Source organism: Notechis scutatus, chromosome 2 (genome assembly GCF_049901735.1).
Source record: "Notechis scutatus isolate UNSWTSFEM ecotype Mainland chromosome 2, rNotScu1.2, whole genome shotgun sequence".
Lineage (NCBI taxonomy): Eukaryota > Metazoa > Chordata > Lepidosauria > Squamata > Elapidae > Notechis > Notechis scutatus.
The window spans coordinates 61,707,239-61,721,756 of NC_142010.1; the positions used below are offsets into that span (position 1 = coordinate 61,707,239).

Here is a 14,518-nt window from a genome sequence, read left to right on the forward strand (position 1 = left end):
GCTGACATCGGCTGAGCCAAGAAGGTGTCAGTGCTGGGCCAACAAAACCGGGGGTGGGGCACGGGGTGATGGTGGTGCTGGTGGGGAGACGACGACGGGAAGGAAGTCGGAGTACTCCGAGCAACATTTAACTTGGCAATCGAGGGAGACGGCCAGACCGCGCACTATACAACGTTTTCGGCCGGGTATTGGTCGATCCGGAGTGAGCCAGTTTCAGTAGAAATAAACAGGCTTAAGTTGTTCATGGCTCTGCAAGTATGGATGGAGGAGCCGAGCTGACCGAGCGCCTGCCTGCTTTTCCCTCAAACCCCCCGGTTGCCTTCATTCCAGCACGCCGAGCGGTGGCGGAAAGGGGAGGGGGGGGTTTCTTTCTTTTCTTTTTTTTTAAAGCTCCTTTTTCATTCTCCCCGTTCTTCCTCCCTTCTCCGCTTCGAGCCCGGCGAGGCCGCCACCTTCACAATTGCGCGCCGAATAACTTGAGGCAGGTGCGCGCCCCGCGGGAAATCCTCGGGGACAGGGTGGCGCTGCGACGGGCGGAGGCTCGCGCCGCCTCTCGGCGCACAAAGTCAAGGAGAGGCTCAAGTTTTATTTTTTGGCTTCAGGCCCCGGGTGGGCGGGAAGGGTGTGGAAAGGAGCCCGGAGACCGAGGGGCCCCGTCCCCGGCCGGCGCCACGGTTCCGCGTGTCCGAGCGCGAGGGAGTGTGCAGCGAGCGCCCAAAAAGCCAGAAGCGAGGGGAGGGGATCGGGGGAGAGAGACGGCGGGCGCATGCGCTTGGGCCGACCGTGCCATATTGGAATGAGGCGGTGAGCGGAGCGCCGGCGAGCCTTGCCCGAGCCCCGGCAGCGGCGCAGGGCTGGAAAAACTCCCCCTAGGTAAGACGGACGCGGGATGCCTGCCTTCGTTGGAAGGGCGGCGTCCGATGTAGATGCTGGGTACGTTTTGCCGTCTGCCCGACCGCCCGGAAGGTTTTTTTTCGGCTCCTGAAGTTTGATGCGGGAGACGGCGAGGGAGGGCGGTAGCGGCGGCGGCGGCGGCGGCGGCAGAAACAGCAGCCGCCGCCGCCGCCGCCGCCAGGCAAGCGGGCGGAGCGCAGCGCCAGGGGAGGGGGAGCGAGCGAGCGGCGAGCGCTTCCCTCCGATGCCCGGGTTGGAGCCGTCGCCGCCACCGCCGCCGCGCCGCTGCAGTAGGAGCGCCAACTCTGCGCGCGGGCGGCGCTGGTGCCGCTCTCCGCGCAAGTTCCCGCGGCCCGGGGGAGGTGCGCGTTGCGTCGGGGAACGTCTGGGCCCGGAAGGGGGCGCCAGGTTGACTCTTTCCCTCTCGCCTTGGCCGCCCTGATGCGGTCGCGAAAAGTTGCGAGGCGGTGGGCGCGGAAGCTCCCTCTCCCTCTGCCCCTTTGCCGACTGCGGGGTTGCTCCGAGCAAGAAGGGAATCTCTGCCTGGCCTGACCCTTTTCCCTCGGAGTCTGAATGGGTCGCCGGCCGAGCACTTGGGCGACACTTTTTCCCTCCCTTCTTCCCCCCACATTCAAGTAGTCTACGGATCGGCAGAATCTCATTTCAAGGTAACTTCTCATGAACTTTTGTGTGTGTGTGTGTGGCCATGTGTATTCTTGGAGGGCCCGTTGGTTGAGAAGTCGTTCCCCCCCTTTTTTGTAAAAAAAAACAAAAAAAACTTAAATATGGCTTCATTTGAAGAGAAGAGGCCTCATGAACTATTTGGTGTTTTTCTGCCTTCTCACTACACCGCCCCCGCCCCCCCATGGCGGCGTATGTGATCTTTAAACTATCGTTCCGGGACTCTTGTCGGGACTGCTGCTAGCTCTAAAAAGCACTACGTTGTTCGGTGAGATGTTAATCCGACTACAACTTCACATCTCAATCCCGGTGGTTGTACACCTTATGCGTAATTTGGAGACTAAATCTCAAGGATGGCCGGATCCGCAGCTGCTACTCACGTTGTTTTCATTAAGTACAGTGCCACAAACTTAACACTAAGCCCAGCCCCAGTTTCCATCTTACAAGTGTTGCTAATGTCTTCTCCTGCGGGATTCTGCTTTCAGTTGAAAAACAACTGCTCGATATGCTCTGCTGTGTTCTTTCTATTTCCTGCCTCACCTCTTGTCACTCTTTCTTGTACTTGAAAATAAAGAGTCGTTGCTGACTTGGATATAAATCTGCCCATGAAGCTCAGGATGCACCTGAATCCAAGTCCTGAATCTGGGATATAAACTGTAGTTGGTTGTAGAGGGAACCAAAACTTTAGCACAGCACATTTGATTCATATTGCTAAAACAACCTTACAATGGAAGGGGGAGTTATATAGTTACATAAGAAAAACAGGCACCCTGTAATCAGGCAATCTGTGACTCAAGAATGAAGTGCAAAGAACCCTCCTTTGCATATACAATTTCAGAAGTACTTGAACATGGACATACTTCTATATCAAGTCAAAGTACAAACTACTGCAAAGGAAGTTGACATCTCTTAATGAATAGAAGGAAAAGACCAGGGCAGTTTTTTTTTTTAAAGAACAACATTTGTTTTGCAGGAGTAATTGCGAGACAGTTTTATCAGTCCTTAAAAAGCAATACAATTGCTAGGCCTCTCTTAATCCATATAACGAGCCAGACTTATGTCTATTTATTAGACCCGGGTGAATTTTAGTAGAATGATTATATCAGCTTCTGAGAAATTTGTTGGCATTGTAGCACTCTGAGCAATGATAGTTCTGCCTCTACTTTATCCACTTGGAAAATAGAATAGAGAAATTTTCACTGATAAAAATGTGGTTCTTTAGTTTCTTTCTGCTGTTACTTGTTTCAAAGGATTGGTTGCTGTCAGTAGTTTGGGACATTACCATAGCAAATAGTTCAATAATATACAATATACTGTGCAGGATTCTAACATTCAAGTAAGAAAATAGATATTTTGGCCATTAAACTGAAGTAAAGCTGTATATCATTGGGGTGAACTTATTCAAAAATTACATACGGGCAGGGGTGATTGAATAACGGCAGTTTTCTAATTTTACTGACAACTGAGCATCTCCTAGTTACTATTTTTTGCCTTTCCAAATGATTGTGGCAGTAACTATTGGTATATATCATGTTTTTTAAAGGGGAATAATTATTTAATATTTCAAGCATCATGTGATTATAAGCTACTGATGTTACTCAGAGTTATAGCTTAGCAGTAAACAGCTAAACAATATAGTATATAATATGAATTTAGATCCATATTATGTGTTGTAAACATAAATCCACTCTATTCCCTCTGCAGCAATGGATACCTTTATTTTACTACATAATGAAAAAAATAATATACATGTAGATCTTAAAAGGGACCCCAGTTTGGTTAGTAATTAAGAAACCAGGCTAGAAGCCAGGAGATGAGTTTTAGTCCTGCCTTAGGCCCAAAACTTGGGCCAATCACCCACCCCCACCCCCCCAAAAATGAAGAAGGCAGTGATAAATCACTTCCAAAAATATTGTCAAAAAAACTTCAGGGTAGATGTCAAGACTTATTTAAAGGCATATATTCATACACAAAGATCTTAAAATCTAAATCACTTAACTTCCAGGTCTAGGTACATGCATTGGAATAGACACATGTAATCCTTAATTTGTTACGTATGAAGAAAGTATTTTGAAGATAAATGATTCTTAGATACTATGCTTAGATTAGGCTATAATAAATATAACGAGAAAAGTTTAATTTGGTTCTTAAAACCCTTGGATAGTGTTGAGTCTAATTGCAGTTTATATTTTCAAGACTTGGCTGTGTAGGAGGCTGTAATCAGACTAGGATGACAGCAGGATTGTCTTAAATTATATGATTGTAGTGAAATCCCATTCAAGTAAAATGCTTTGGTAGCATTGCTTCAGGCTTCATTCTTGACATGCAAGTATTTATGCAAGCATTAGTGTCAATTCTCACATAATAGTTGAGCTACTTATTTAAATATTTTATTTATAAACTTATAAAAATTTGAACATTTCAAATTTGTACATACTATATATATTGAATTGGGTATAAAATAAAATGTAGCGCTTCCCTTGCTTTTATATTGTGCAAGAAAGGCTGCTATTTCTGCATGTTTGGATCAGGGGTGGGATGCTACCAGTTCTGCCCCGCTCTATAGAACCGGTAGCTCTGAAGAGCAGCAGACACCGAACCAACGCAAAACATAATTACCGAACCAGTAGTAACACTGGTTAAATCTCACCCCTGGTTTGGATATAAATAAATCTGCATGGGTAGATCTGAAGAATTGAGACAACAGTGTCTTTAGGTAAATTTGTTTTACATGAATTCACTGCTATGCAATTGATTATGTTCATCAAATAATTTCCTTTTATAAGAAAAATAAGATACTATTATGTAGTTTGTGTCAGCATAGTCAATTGCACTAAAGGCCTGGAAACAGGACAAGACTTCCTTCTGGCAAAACTACTTGAACATTTTCCCACTAATCCCATTGCTTTCCTCATGCAGTTACCATTATATTGTATGTTTGTTCCAGATGTAGATCTAGCAATCCTATTTTTGTACCTGTAGTAGCTACTACTGTTACTGTGGGGTCACCACAATCATCAAAGAAAAAGGATGAGCTTTTAACCTGGCCAAATCAACATAGCAAACAATGCTAGTAATATTTGTAGTGCTATGATGCATGCGACCTCTTTATCTGCCATGAAAACTACATGCAGTAGAAAGCAAAATGTAGAAAAGATGGAACAAATGCTTTCCCTGCACCAGAATATGAGAAAAAGAAGAAAATATGTTTGAATAATATAGTACTCAAGATTAAGGCTCTAAAAATTTATGAGCACATTTGTTGACACTGCCCTGCAACCCATTTTTCCCACTCATTCAATATCTCATTTAATGCAAGGTTTTCAAGGATTATAAACTTAACATAAAACGAAGGAAGAGTTTACTTTTTAATAATAATACAGTATTACATCAAAAGCTGAGCACATGTTATTTCTAAAATCATATTTCCAAATCTATAAAAATGGTTCAGTTTCTCAACAATACATCATTGCTGTGTTTGTCCAATCTTGGTCAATGTTTATATTTTACCTTGTATCTTTTGTAAGTCAAGCAAGTGGTGAGCATGATAACCTCAATATTTAGCAACAGAATTATGCTCAATGGGATTCAGTGAGGCTTATGCTGCATAGATGTATAACTGAGATGGCAGCTCGTATGAATTGTACATTTATTTTGGGGGTTAATTATTTCGCCCATATCACTGAGCATGATTCTGGATGGTATACAGCCATTAATTAGAGTATACTAAAATCAAAAGTTGGAGAATATATAGAATTCATTCTCATTGATTTTGTTTTGTTTGTTGGATGACTTTATTTTTATATGCCAGAATTACTCCAGGAATAGGAGAGGTTCTAAAAGACATTAGATCCTTGTGGGGGAAAGTGATGAGTTGGGCAAGGGCACCTAATTTTGTAATTTCTTTTTAACTTACTAAGTTTTTTCTGTTTATAATTCATTGGTATCCTATTGTATTATTTTTGTAGAGAGGGTAATCTCTTAGCAAACAATTTCTCAAACATTTATATGAGAGAAATAAGAGGTGTTAAAAAGAAATATGTGCCAAACTGTTGCCTGTGACATGTTGATATTCATATCACATTTTCATAACTTTTTAAAGTCTCGTGTAGTAAACTTTAATAATTGTTCCTTGTTTCATAGATGCAGGGTTGTTGCCAAGAATTATGTATCAGTTATTTGGCAAGTCTGGGCATAAAAACCAAATTTCTGATTATGAGCTTGAAATTAACCTTTTTAAAGCACAGGGCTTTCCCTTCTAAAGTGACAGATGCAGCTATGATTTTTATTTATAAACATTTTTTTGATTATGTAGCTTTGTTGGTTTATTTTGTAGGATTGAGAAAGGGAGATAAAAAAAATCCAAGAACTATTTTTGCTGGAAGCTTTTGTGCACTATGACTTTGTTAAAAATAGATTTAATAGATCTCTAGTTTGTATAAGAAACTGTTATTGCAGTTCTTGAGTACTGTTATACTCAAGATATACTCAGTATATCTCTCAGTATACTAATACTTATAAGAGTTAAAATAAAAACAAATTCATGTGTTTTTCTGTTGGAAGCAAAAGTATTAATGATAGTATAGAAGTCTACAGGGTCTTTTTGAATTATGTTTGCTGCAGCATGTATTTATTCCCTGAGGACTTGAACATAATTATACTAACTAGAGTCCCCTCTCTAAATGTTTCTGGTTTTTCCCTAGTTCTTTTTCCTCCTTCGCTTGTCCATAACTGGAGAACATTGACATGAATGGAATCTCTTTCTATTGCAGGATTATCTTACTTTTTTGAGAGATCAATAGCTTAAACTTACCATAGCATCCGAATGGTGTAATTCTGTGTTTTTGATTTGTAATATAGAAATAGGTTCATCTTTCTTTATAGATGATGAATTATGGGGAACTTTAATGTTGTCTTCTATGATATTAAATTATAGGAACAATTCAGAATACTCTTTTGTGCCAATACCAAAAGAAAGGGAGGTGCTTAAGTATGCAGATGAAAAATATAATGTGTGCAGCTAGTTACTGGATTTTATTTCTTGTTCTGACATGAGAATTACTGTGGCCCTTAGTTCTCATAAAAACAGTATGTTGAAGAATCCAGATATGTGATTTGGACAAGTCACTGTCTTTTGCTTTCAATTCTTACAATATTTTGTTTTACTGTTTTTATTTTGTTGTTGGTATATATTATTTATATCCTTGTGTTATGAGTGGCCCAGAGTTTGGTTTAAGATATGTGGTTATAGAAATGTTTTAAATAAATACCAAAATGTAAAAGATTAAGGCTGCAATCTCATTAAAAGGGAAGGAACTAAATAGGTTTAGTAGCAGGTTGCAGTTTGTCATAATAAGTGTACTTAGTTGGAGACAGGTTTAGTTAAAGTCAAAGATCATGTTCTACTTAAAAAAGTAATGCTGTGTTTGACTTAACAAAGAAAAAAACCCATTCAACTAAATGATAGGAGAGGGGGGCTGTATAATGTGGAACTAAGATACCTTTTGTTCTATTAACAACACTGTTTAGGATTATAAACCACAATAAGAGCAAATAATCCTTTGGGGAGATGTGCAGTTTTTTCTGTTTGAAAACCTGTACCTGCTTGCATTTTAGTGGATGTGTAGATCTGTGTTATTGTGCAGGTGTTTAACATAGAAGTTTTCGGTTTGCTTGCTAATGTAGGAATGAATAAAGTTTCAATCAGTATCTGGAGGAACGAGTCCTTTCCTTTAATTATTAATCATTTGTTCCTAAGTACAAAAGTAGTGTCAATTTATTACTTTGAAATGGGTTATTAGATTTTTATATTTTGGGTCACTCTTATCAATGTCATCTTGGTTATTAATAATAATTTATTAAATTTATACACTGCCTGACTCTGAAAGGAAAAATATTTGTTCCTGTTGACTTAATATGTTTATGTCTGTTTGCTGTTTTATTCTTTAGGATATTCCTTGATTTCCTTTATAGTGCTATATAAATCATTTTGCTTTAGCAAAACCAATCATGAGGAATTTCTATTATAGTAAATAGCAGAAACTGATGGTGCCAAAAATGGTGTGCCTAATAAAAATGCTTTGATATTCTCTTTTTGTTTAGGGGATGAAAGACTGAGGAGATGGATTCTTGAAGTTTTAATGAAACAAACATTCTGCTGTGCTGGAGAGGCTGTAAGTAGAATATGAGAGAAAGATACATGGATTCCTGGAGGATGTATTTTTCAGGAGCAGCAAAAATGTGTACTGTAGCTGTTTCTAAACATTGGGCTTTAGTAGGTCCTCTGTATCATAAGATTATCTGAACTGTGTTGTATTGTAGACTTAGGGTCCAAGCTAAACATTCTGGTATATCCTATTTCTTTTAAGATGCTTATAAATTGATACATTTTTGTGATACAAAAAGCAACCTGAAGGTATAGAAAAATGATCCAGATCAGAAGTATGATATAGGGCCATAACAACTTTCGGCAAGGGTTTGATATTTAGTGCAAAACAGCATAGGTAGACACTACATTCCTTATCCACATTGTTCCTCTTTCTTGTGGCTTGTTTTTTTAATCAACAAATGGTAATAACACTGTGATAGAAAAACACAAATGCTCCTGAAAATGCCTTTATGTCCTTTTCATATGTGCTCGTCTCTTCATTTCATATTATTTATTAGGTATCTGTATTGAAATCTTTATTAAACTCTGTTGGTCTTTGTGCCCACAGATTATCGTGGCAGCATAGAAAGGACATCAGGACGCAGAGTTTCAAAAGATAATCAGCAACAAAGAAAAACTTTTCATACACTTAATAATTAAAGTTAGGTTCAGGCTTCTTCAAAATATCAAGCGTGTCTCTTGTCATGACATAGTAGGACCAGTTATTTAAGTTCAAGTAATGGGTTTTAGGGACTTTGCCTTGAAAAACTGTCTGTATTCCAGACAAGGCACTTAATGGTAATTTCAGTGCATTGAACATTTCAGGGAACCTGTACAGAGACTTCAGTGGTAATATTTTAATGTGGAAGTGGAAGAAAATAATGTTCTTAGTATCTTGAGCTGAAATAATGTGGTTGAATAAAGGATTGTAAGCTCTGTGGGTATATATTTGCTTTGGGAATATGGTGCTATACAAATGACTTCAGAGGTCAGCAGCACTGTCCTTATAGACTAATGAACAAAGCTGTGCTGAATTTGGAGTTTAATCATTATGGGGAAGAGAGATTATGAGCTTAAGATGAAAGTATTCCAATTTAACTGATTTGTGGAGATATTTAGAATGCAATATTCTATAATATTGATAGGAACTTTGTGAGAGTAACTTGGATGGAATTCTGTCTTTAGATACTTGGTTGGTAACTGAAGGAGTGACTCTTCAATTAATGATTATTTATTAAAGTAGCATATATTGTACTATACTATAGTTATACTATAGTTAATATATGTGAAATACTATATTACAATAGATATGTACACAGGTTGTTTTTACTACCCAATTGTGTACCATAAACAATGGAAGCTTAAATAATCTCTAAGTACATAAAAAGGGAAAGATTATGAAAAGTGCTTACTACAGTTTACTTCACTCAGCATCAGCTATTATTACAAGGCAGCATTTTATAGATCTTAGTAGAAAAACATAATAGAACCATTTCCTTTAAAGTTTTGAGGCATACTAAAATATTACCAAAGAGAAGTTAAGTTCTTTTAACATTTCTATTCACTGTATATTTTTTGGTATATTGTACTAACTTTATACAATTTTAAAATAATGAGTTATTTGAACAGTATCAAGAAGACTACACATGGCTTCTGATTTCTGTAATAGACCAATATACTGTGTGCACCTAAGCACTAAACATGGAGGTTAATTGTAATAATTTATACACTGTAATGACAACATTTGTAGGCTCTTTTCAAATTGACACATTCTTGCAGTTTCCTTACATATTCTTGGACTTTTAGTGTGGAGTGGATGGTGAAATAAGAATTATATTTTTACTTAAAGATGTATAAAAGTAGCATATATTTTATTGGTTATAAATCAGAATTTAGCAGCCATTGGAACATAGTCCACTGCAGACTGCATCTAAGCCCATGTGCTAGGGCTCAGGGGTCACCAGTCTTTTGGACCTCAGGGACCACTAAATTCATAACTTTAAATCCCACGGACTACTATGATTTTTTTAAAAAAGACAAATAGTATTTAGTGCAATATAAAAAATGCAAATAATTTTTCTGCGGACCACCAAAATTTTCTCACGGGCCACTGGTTGGTGACCCCTGTGCTAGGCCACAACTGATGGAAATGTGAAGCGGTTCCCATCAACACCCTTGCAATGATCTTCCCGGGATTCTTTGAAAGACTGTCCATTTGTGAGCCAATCTGTTTTCTATTACAGATCTAATCCAATGACTCCAGCAACTACAAAAAAATATTTCCCCAAACAAAAATAGAGAGGTGTTTTCATTTTAAAGTTCATAAACATTGCTATTAAAAAGAAAAGACAAGCAAGCAAAAAACAAACAAACAAATCAATCCTTGGGTTCTCAATCTAATTGGTAATATTGGTAGCCTTTCTTCATAGCCTCAAAAATTAGTAACTAACTTTAAGTAATTAACACAGAACAGAAATTAAAACAAGAGGAAGGGGAATAATCTAGTCAATAACATTTTTTCAAAGTTTGTCCTATTTCTCCTTGTATGTATCATCTCCAGACCTTGTTTTACTCCGTTGCATTTGTAAAACTTGGGAGTTCTAATCCCAAATCATACATGCAACCAGCAGGAATGATTTTAGGCCACTTACTCTCTCTCATTCATCCCAAGGAAGGGGACAAGGCCAACCACTTCTGAAATCTTTCCAAGAAAACTGCAGTTGCCAGAAGTAACACTGATTCAAAGTCTCCAAGATGCTTTTACAGAAGGCAACTGGACTTCCTTGATTTTTTTTTCCTTTGAAAATGATTTGCTTCTTGTCCAAGAAGCTTCTTCTGTTTTAGCTGAAATTAGAATTAGAAGGATGTTTGAGAATCTCCATAAACACTGATTCAAAAACGCAAAACAAATAGAAAATGTACAAACCTTAGTAAATACTACAAGATATTTGGAATTGCATGAGAGTAGCATGCATCTCAGTCTTTCCTTGTCAGTACATATGTTATCTGTGGCCAGGGGTGGGGTTCAAATTTCTTAACAACTGGTTCTGTGGCCGTGGTCTAATTTGTGGGTGGCTTGGTGGTCATGTGACTGGGTGGGCATGGCTTTTATGTAAATATTATAAATGTTTATGTAAATATTGAATTTTTTATAAAAAAAGGAGCAAAATCAGGCAAAGCAGGCAGGCAGATTGAGTTGCTCACAGAATCACAGATTCACTTAGAGATCTATGATTCTGCAACCTGGTACCTGAATCTACACTGAACACTAGAAGCTTCAGTCCTCAGGAAGGTTCAGCTCTGCTTTTAGATTAGCTAGAAAGCAAGAAATCCAATGATTTCCTGCTTTCTAGCTAATCTAAATCTCCCAGCACAGCAGAACAGCTGATGGTCGGGGGAAAAAAGGAAAAATCGCAATTTACCAAAACCATATCTAACAAAATGAAATTCAATGTAGAGAAAAGTAAAGTCCTACACTTAGGCAAGAAAAACCAAAAGTACACATAGAGACTGGGTGAAACCAGGCTCTCAATAGCAGTAACTGAGAGAGGGATCTTGGAGTCTTAGTGGACAACCAGCTAAATATGAGCCAGCAGTGTGCAGCCGCCGCCAAAAAAGCTAATGCAATCCTAAAGTGTATTAACAGAGGGATACAATCAAGATCAAGGGAAGTACTAATACCACTCTATAAAGCCTTAGTAAGACCACACCTAGAGTACTACATCCAGTGTTGTTCACTACATTATAAAAAAGATGTCGAGACTCTAGAAAAAGTACAGAGAAGAGCAACCAGGATGATTAGGGGACTGGAGGCTAAAACATACAATGAACGGTTGCAGGAACTGGGCTTGGCTAGTCTAGTAAAGAGAAGGACCAGGGGAGACATGATAGCAGTCTTCCAATATTTGAGGGGCTGCCACAGGGAGGAAGGGGTCAAGCTATTTTCTAAAGCGCCTATAGGCCAGACAAGGAATAATGGATGGAAACTGTACAAGAAGAGATTTAACCTGGAAATAAGGAGAAACTTTCTGACAGAGAGAACAATCAACCAGTGGAACAGCTTGCCCTCGGAAGTTGTGGAAGCACCATCACTTGAGACTTTCAAGGAGAGATTGGACTGCCATTTGTCAGAAATGGTGTAGGGTCTCCCACTTGGGTGGGGGGTTGGACTAGATGACCTACAAGGTCCCTTCCAACTCTGATTATCTATTATCTGTTCTTAATGGCCATCACCTCGGCCAGGTGCATATCGAAGTTGGCGGCTCTTTCCGTCAGAGAACAACTCTGTACCTTCCACACAAACAGGGTAGTTCTGTGCCTGGACCCTTCCTTCATCCCTAAAATCATCTCCCGCTTTCATAGGGCTCAGGAAATTGTCCTACCTGACTTCTGCCCTACTCCATCTCATGATATGGAGCACAGATGGCACAAGCTGGATGTAAGGAGGGCACTCCGCAGATATATCAAAAGAACATCAACGTATCGCAAAACTGAAACCCTGTTTGACTCATTTCAGCCATCTTCCATGGGTACCAAAGTCTCATCATCGATCATAGGCCGTTGGATCAGGGCTTGTATAGTCAAGGCCTACGAGACTCTTGCTCTTCCCATACACAGACAAGTAACCACCCATTCAACAAGAAGTGCAGCTACCACAGTTGCCTGGGTGATGCAAGCCTCACTTGAGGACATCTGCAGGGCGGCGATGTGGTCCTCCCCATCTCCTTTCATAAGGCACTACAAACTGGACACATATGCCTCAGCAGAGGCGGCCTTCAGCAGAAGAGTGCTACAACGAGTACATACAGACGGGGTTCACAGGACCAGACTTCTTCCTGCCCATAGGTACTGCCAGGGGTGGGATCCGAACGGTGTAACTACTGGTTCGGTGATTTTACATTTTGCGCGCACGTGTATATCGTTGTCAGCTGCCTGGACAGCTCAGCAGTGCTGCGCACGGATGCTCAGCGGTTGAAAAAGTACTTTTTTCCTGTTTTTTCAACCGCAGCTGTGTTGCACAAAGCAGTTGCGGTTGAAAAAGCAGGAAATAAAGATGAGGTAAGCCCAGGAGGGCGGGTGGGCCAAAACAGCAGCAGGCATAGAACCGGTTCTATGTATGCTCTCTGTTTGCTGCTTTTCAGAGCAACTGGTTCTACAGAAGTGGACAGAACCAGTAGAATCCCACCCCTGAGTACTGCCAGCTTTAGTATGTCCCATATGTGTGGATTCTCCCATAGGCATGCTGGAGAATAAAGCTGTTTCACCTGAATAAATCTTCAAATTTGACAATACTTCATGTGAACAAGTGTAATGGATACTTTAAGTTCTTTATCAGACAAATTGCGGTTGGAATAAAAATTGTGTTTATTCTGAAGAAAATAATTGAACTGTAGTTGCCATAAGGATACGTTCTTCTGTATATTTAATCTGGTTTAATTCCAGACTGAAAATGAATTTTCTGTATACTAAGAGTGGTTTCTTGGCAGATGATTTGCAATCCTAGATTTTCTACTTGGAGACTCATTAAACCCCAACATTATAAATAGTTAGTGTTCATATTATTAGAGTTGGTACATGGAAGGTCTTAGTAGTATTTTAAAAGTTTGTATTATAAACAGAGAATATCATGCATATTGGCATTCGCAATTTCATTATCATAAATCCTGTCTCCTACTGACAAAGTCTTGATTAACCAAAGCGTGGTTTGGTTAAAATTAAGTGGTAAAAGTCTGTACCTGTTGTCCCAGCTGGGAATAATGGTAATGTGTAGTAGTTATGATTTGAAATGTAAGAGAAAGAGATAGTAAGAATCATAAATAAATCAATGAAATTAAAAAGAAAAATGGGCATGTTGTGTCTGTGAAATTAAGAGAGGAATTATGCAATATAGATAATCCTCTGTTAATGACCATTGTTCAGCAACCATTTGAAGCTATGGTGCTGAATAAGGAGACTTACGGCTTTTTCTCAAAGTTTAGTTGAGAAAGTTCAGTTGTTGCAGTGTTCCTGTGGCCACCTGATCACAATTTGGGCACTTGGCAACTGCGTTTCAATTATAATGGTCACAATGTCCCACAATCACATGGTCACTAAGAACTTTCACTGCTGGCTTCTGACAACCAAAGTTAATGGGGAAGCTGGCAGAGCACAAATGGCATTGTAACCATGTCATGAATCAGTACAGTTATGTAATGTTGCTCTTTACAACTGTGTAGCTTAGCGACAAGAGTTCTTGGTCCAAATTATTGCCATTAATCTTGGATTACCTGTACTTCGGAAATGGCCTGATCTTGTGCAGTTGACTTTAATTATAGATATAGTTGCTGTATATTGAAAGATTGGAAGGCATGGATTGATGTCCCTAGACTGTAGAAATTCATATGTTAATGATAATTGCATGTTGTATACCAATAAATTGTGGCAATAAAAGTATCAGAGATAGGATATGGGGAAAATTATGCAGTAGATGTGATCTGGTTTAAAAATTACTCAGGTGACATGAATGTATGGATGTATGGATGGACTGCAAAAAATATGATTGGGTTGTTTGGAGATCCAAACATAAATGGACATGATGATGACTTAGAAAGAAAACTGTTTGTTTGAATAAGTTAAACCATGTTCATAATTAATCATGATTTTATTCATACACATACGTGGTAAAGCAATAAGTCATGAATATTTTGATTTTTTTATGATGAAAGGTTAAGAGAATTAATGATGGATACAAGGGTGATGAGAGATTCTGAATGTGGAACATGTCATTTTTTGGTAAGGTTAGGCTTCACCATGAGG

The 14,518-nt window shown here is 39.2% G+C and overlaps 1 protein-coding gene across 3 annotated transcripts in view; it reads left to right on the top strand.

Moving 5' to 3' along the window:
• The first annotated feature begins 638 nt into the window (after positions 1-638).
• SFMBT1 (Scm like with four mbt domains 1) overlaps positions 639-14,518 on the top strand; it is a 124,522-nt gene continuing 110,642 nt past the window's right edge. Inside the window, exons 1-2 of one of the 3 annotated variants that reach the window (XM_026680522.2) lie at positions 639-873; positions 7,678-7,748. The gene's annotated coding sequence lies outside the window, so the exon portion shown is untranslated. Of the gene's footprint in view, positions 874-1,077; positions 1,563-7,677; positions 7,749-14,518 lie in introns of those variants that run through there. The other 2 variants (XM_087954896.1, XM_087954895.1) reach the window with 2 other exon arrangements.